This window comes from Ixodes scapularis, unplaced genomic scaffold (assembly GCF_016920785.2).
Source record: "Ixodes scapularis isolate PalLabHiFi unplaced genomic scaffold, ASM1692078v2 PGA_scaffold3__209_contigs__length_174095766, whole genome shotgun sequence".
NCBI lineage: Eukaryota > Metazoa > Arthropoda > Arachnida > Ixodida > Ixodidae > Ixodes > Ixodes scapularis.
This window is the reverse complement of record NW_024609868.1, coordinates 144676100-144682166: the sequence shown is the minus strand read 5'-3', so window position 1 is coordinate 144682166 and position 6067 is coordinate 144676100.

The window sequence follows — 6067 nt, the reverse complement described above, 5'->3', positions numbered from 1 at the left end:
TGCATATCGAATGCGTCATTGGGGCAGTGAGTGAAATTGCCCTAACGTGCGGTAAATCTTACGTTGGGGAAACGGGAAGGTGCTCCAATGACCGTTTGAGGGAGCATGCAAAAAAGGTAACGACAAATGCTGGGGCACATTTGCCTCCGCGCTTTAGGACCTGCAAATGTAAGCCACGCTTCGGTGACACCAAGATCCTGGGTAGAAGCAAAAATCGAAGAGCACGGGAACTGCAAGAGCCGTACTTTATCAAGAAGAGGGGTCCCTAATGTGACAGCGACACGTCGATTGCACTGTATAATGCCGAAATACCTTTTTTGTCTTATAAATTTATGTAAACAGGTTAAATGGTGTGTATCATGGCGCATGCGTAGCCTAAGTGACGATGGGTGTATTAAGATATGTATTCCGGGTGTTTTTTTTTTTTAATTTAACAAATTTGTTTAAAAACGCTGTGAAAGTTACACTTATGCGGTTTGTGGAGGTGAGTTATACGGCCAGGGGGACATGGTATAGGGGGCTAATCGTAACGATCAGTCGTCTAATTAATTAAAATTCCTCAATTAACTTGTTAATTATTAAAATTAGGTATATGGCGGGGTCTAATTAGAAACTTTATTGGGCGTCGTCGAAAACCACTAAATCTAGTGTTTTTATGAATACATAATAATGGGGAAGAATGTTAAGGCGTTCTGAAAAACGCCCAGTTTGGACGCATTTCTTGATATCGGTTCCTTATCGAAGCGCGTTTTTGCGGCCGCGGTCCGGCTTCCTTGTGTTCGCGGCGCGAAGCCACCCTCTCGGCTTCCTCGTAGGATTGGGGAAGTAGAGCGTACGTGCGTTTTGCTTCTCAGCTACTGGGGAGCTGGACCGCAGGCCCAGAAATGCGTTGCGATAAGAAGCCGAAACCTAGAAACGCGTCCAAATGAAGCGTTTCTGCAGAACGCCGTAAAATTCTTCCCCTACGTTATATCTTTCTAAAAATATTCCATTCAAAGGTTTTCGATGACGCTGAGCAAGTTTCTAATTAGAACCATATGTCCCTTTTCATTAATTAAAAGTTAACTAACGGATTTCGATTAATTAGCCGACTGATCATTACGATGAGCCCTACATACTAAGACCCCTTGGCCGTATAACTCACCTGCAGAAACCGCATGAGTGTAACTTTCACAGATATTTATAAACGAATTTGTTAAGTTAAAAAACACACCCTTTATATGTACTTTTATCTTCTTTTTTCTCAAATACTGTTGTGAGTATATGGTTCTGAGAAAGTCTGAAATACAGTTGTTCTAAGACGCAACTGCATTTTAAAAAATTCAGTTGCGTCCCCCATCCCCTTCCTTCTCTCTTATGTTCGTCTTTCTAGCGCTTTGAGCCATGGTTCAAAACAGTCATCACAAACTAACTCATGACCAAGTGCATTTGTATTCCAACCTCTTTTTTAGCACCTTAACATACCGGCGGGTCCCCGTGTGCTTTTGTGCGCCCCGATCAAAACGCCGGTAGTCCTGCTTATTTTGTCATCCCGCGTTCGTAAGGGCAATCAGTTGACTATTTTAGCCAAACCATTGGTTCCGGTTTATTTTTTAATTGAATCGCCCCGAAGAGTGCAGCGGTTGGTTCATCATGTTATCTAGATAAGATTAGGCGCGACAGAATTTTAGAATCATTAAATTGGGAATGTTCCACATTGTAAGCAATTAAAATTATCTTTATTGCAAAATATGGTTGATCATGCCATTAAACGAGCGAAGATGGCAGGGTGGGAGCACTGCAAGCCAAAGTTTTTCTGAGATGTATATTTCAATAACTCATTTGGGTGATGGAATTGAAAAGCGTAGTTATATAAACGGTGTAATATTTGACAGATATGTGTTTAAAATAAGGATGTTCACTTTAAGTTTGTAAACAGATGGGCAGGCCATTTGTAATGTACTTGCTAAAATTAAAACCCGCATATTTTTTACATAAATATTTATGCTGTATTTTAAGAGTAACTCAAAAACCTAAATTGCATTTATTTATATTCAGATAGCGGTAGACCTTTCAAGAGCAATTTTCCTATAATGACAGATAATGCCTAAGAGTGATGAAGCTTTAATGACCCGTAATCGTGGCTCGCTGAGTAAAAGACATCCCTTAAAATTGTGCAAAATAATATTTTTCTAAGCTATTTAAACATTAATTTGTTTGCAACATATTTTACCAATAAGATGACAGATCGAGCAATACTTTATACATCTTGCAATATTATACGTTAATGTACGTTTCAAGTTTGCTAATGTGAAAATGTACTTTCTTATGTAATTGTAAAACATTCGAGAGCAGCACACTAATCCAATTACTATGGAATGTTATTAAACAAATCACGTTGCCTTATAGTTCAAAGGTGCACATTATGTTGCCCAATTGTATTCTTAAAACATACCAATGCTTTGATACGAAAACGATTGCAGAAATATTCTTAAAAGAATTGTTCGAATGCGCCAAATCTCAATCGTAGTTAAAGTCAAAATAAGCAAAATGTAAAAAGGCTTGTATTTATAGCTACCGTATTTTTCTGTCTAGAGGTTGCTGTTTTGTGTTTGTTGTATCGGCATGTTTTATACATCGGCGCGACCTATATATACTTTAATGGAAGCCCTTAATCCCAAATTTCTGTCCGTCCTTCCCAGCATATCCAGTTGAATTTTGTGAAAAAATTGAATTGGTGCTTAGGTCACGTGACGTCCATTGATGCCACGCGACGTGACGTCACGTAATCTATACACCAATGAAGTTTCCCCAGCAAAGTTGGCAGGGAATCGATAAAAATTAAGTGGTACTTCTGTTTTGTTTTATAGTGCTCGCTGACGCAATGTGTTATGGTGACTGCATGAACCGCGTCAGGAAGAATGTGCCTGCCTTTCGCCCTGTTCTCCAGAGTACGTGTGTCCAAATAGAGTGCCAGTTGTATATCAACTGTTAGTCAAAACCATTATTTATGACTTGTGCGATTTATATAAGGGTACGGCAAATAGAGAGGAAATACCGTATGATGCTTCATTTTATGAGTCGGCTTTGCTTCTGCGTTAGGACTATCTCTAAATTGTGCTATAGAAGCTTGTTGTTTAAGAAACGAATTGATTCATTCACTGTACTGCAAAAAGATTTCACAAATCGAACGAAAAGAATGCTTCCCAAGCCTCGTTCCTAAGTGTGCTATGACTTGCAGTGCTGGACTCCACCGCGAAGTACCCGACCGGCTTATTTCAAGGGACTCAGACGGACCTGGGTGCCTTCGACGAGTGCCTCGAGACAGTTGTGCACGATGAGTTCGGGCTCGAGAAGGTGCGTGCCCAGTACTGCAGTGTGTACATCAATGTCGTCAACGACACGTCATTCGCGGATGCCATGTTGCCCGCCATGAAGATGTCCAATGCGCGGGTAAGTTATGTTTGGAAAACGTCAACTTTGGCACAGATCACTCGGATGACCAATAATTGCGAACTACTGAGGGTACTCGGTGAATAGTGTAGATAATTCAAAATGTCTCCACCTTATACTAACTTAACTAACATTTATGTAAAGGAAAACGTTTGATGCTAGCCCAAAGAAATGCAGACTGACGAGTGTGTCGGCTGAGGAGAGGACAACCAAAAGACGAATGCTTTCAGTGTTTTGCAACAAAGACAAAGTCTACTAAACACAAAAATGGGGTGAAGAACGACGTACAATTTTTTTCGAATTGTACCGTGTCCCTCGTTTTAACTTTTTCTTAATCTTTCGGTGTTCTCCAAATATATCATTGTGCATAAATATCATTTACTTAGATTTTAAATTTCAGTAATAGAGCCGGCAAGAGGTCTACAGGAACCCTAGCCCAGGGAACTTTCAAAAGTTCTTAAATATCCACTCAGTAGGATTTACTTGAACCATATAATAATGCATGCCGTATAAAAAATCTATATACGGTGTACGAAAATATATATATATATATATATGTATATATATATATATATAGTGTCTCCTAAAAATACTTTAACCGATTGATGAGGCCACCGGTACATACAAAACTTATAGTTATCCGTCAATAGTTAATTATACGGTGTGCGAAAATATACTCGCTTTAAATATTCATATCTTTTTATTTTAAACATGAAAAAAACTTCAATTAAATTATAAACGAAAACTCTCACTCTCCGTTTTGGCTTCGCTAATATAATTTATTTTTTATATCCCCTTCTCTCAAACAAAAACATATTCTCCCGAATAGCACCACGTTTTAGGGCAACATTAAACACAAATAAAAATAATTACAATGTTATGCATTTTTTCGCAAGGATTACACAAAACTCTTGAGTCCATCTTTGTTTAGACTGGTAAAAAATATTATTCTGAAAAATAGCGATGAGTGAAAGAAGAGTGGCAAATATTCAACGTAACTACACCGGAGACCTCGAAAAAAAATTCCACATTTTGTCTGCGGGGTAAATATGTTACAAAGATGTTTATTTAATCTGGTTTAACTCTTTGAAGATGGCTAATATGGGCGCGCTATTGGACATGGTCTTTTTGTTTTATTTCTAGTGTTAATAGTTTTCCGTTTTTTATCTTTTTATTTATTTGATGTATCGAAATTGAAATTCCAAGTGAGAGTGAAATGTTAGAAATTTAAGCTCAAATTATAAATGCATTCATAATTTTTAAACTAGGCAGAAGAATTTCTCGAATTTGCAAGTGACCCTCGGATTGCAGGAATTAACCTCGGCATCTGTATGATCAACGACTGTAGTCGCGATGACCTACAGGCTATCGCGAATGCCGGTAAGCGATTTTAACTAATGATTTAGCAGTGCCTCTTCAATGCAACCAATGTATACAAAAATTAGGCGGAAACTTAGATATCTCTAGCAACAACATTTTTTTGTGTTCTATGCCAGTTAGCTTATGTAAATAAGTTTATATTTCAGCTTGAATATTTCTCGTTCGTGATATTTTGAGCAGATAAATACTACGAACGTAAACCGTGACGTATGTGACCCACAATTTCTTGAATAAGTTGGCATATGTTTTTAAGTACAAGTATTGGGCCGTTGTCATGAACCGGATGACAGCCCAGATGGAAGAGTTAAGACGTCTTAATAAAATTTTTTGTGCCCTGCATTAAAAGCAGTGCGCACAAATGCACACCCTTCTGGTTCGCATAAATATATTTTGTAAGATGATTTCAGTACAGCAATATAAGAAGCTACTCAAAATGTTCTTTCCACAAGCTGTTTCCAAAGGGATTTTGAGCATTATAAATATTATTGACAACTGATTTTTGTTACTGCACAATAGTGTACACGAATTTTCTGCTGGTATAATAATTGACTCTGTACTTCATTAAAAGCAATGCACGAAAGTTAATAGTTCTATGGACTACATCATGAAAAAAAATCTACTATGCATCTGCCCTCCATTACCGAGCTGAATGTCACGATTTTTCGTAGTGTCTGGAAAAAAGGTTCATCTACTCATACATAACTGCGTGACAAGCCAGTATGCAGCACCAAACAAGTCACAGACAGCTGCCATGTAAGTATTGTCAAGCAACGCTGTTGTTCAGTCATGTAGATAATAACTGGCTCCACGCCGAGCCGGCGCTTTTCTTCTACTGAGGAGAGCCTTACTGGGGGCTTACGTTCGGACTAGGGCTGACGTCAAAACTCGTACATGTGGAGTAGATAGGGAGGAGCCCATGAACGCGAACCGTCGTTTTCATCTACGCCTATGTCACCATGGCGGGACTGAAAGGGCAGAGGATTTTCGACACGGCAAATGGTAACGGCAGTTCGCATTGCTGGTCTCCTCTCTATGCGCTCCACCTGGACGAGTCGTGCCGTCGGCGCTGGTTCGCACCAAAAGCCACCAGTCAAGCGCTCTTCAGAAGATAAAGAAGGCCCGCTCGCGCCGAGCTACTTCGTGTCTGAATAACTGTTCATTCAATCCCACAAGGTGACGAAAGTGTGAAGTTTACGTGTGGAGTTTTATATTTCTGCTGGTTGGAGCGTCGTCGCCATGTTTACCGACATTGTAA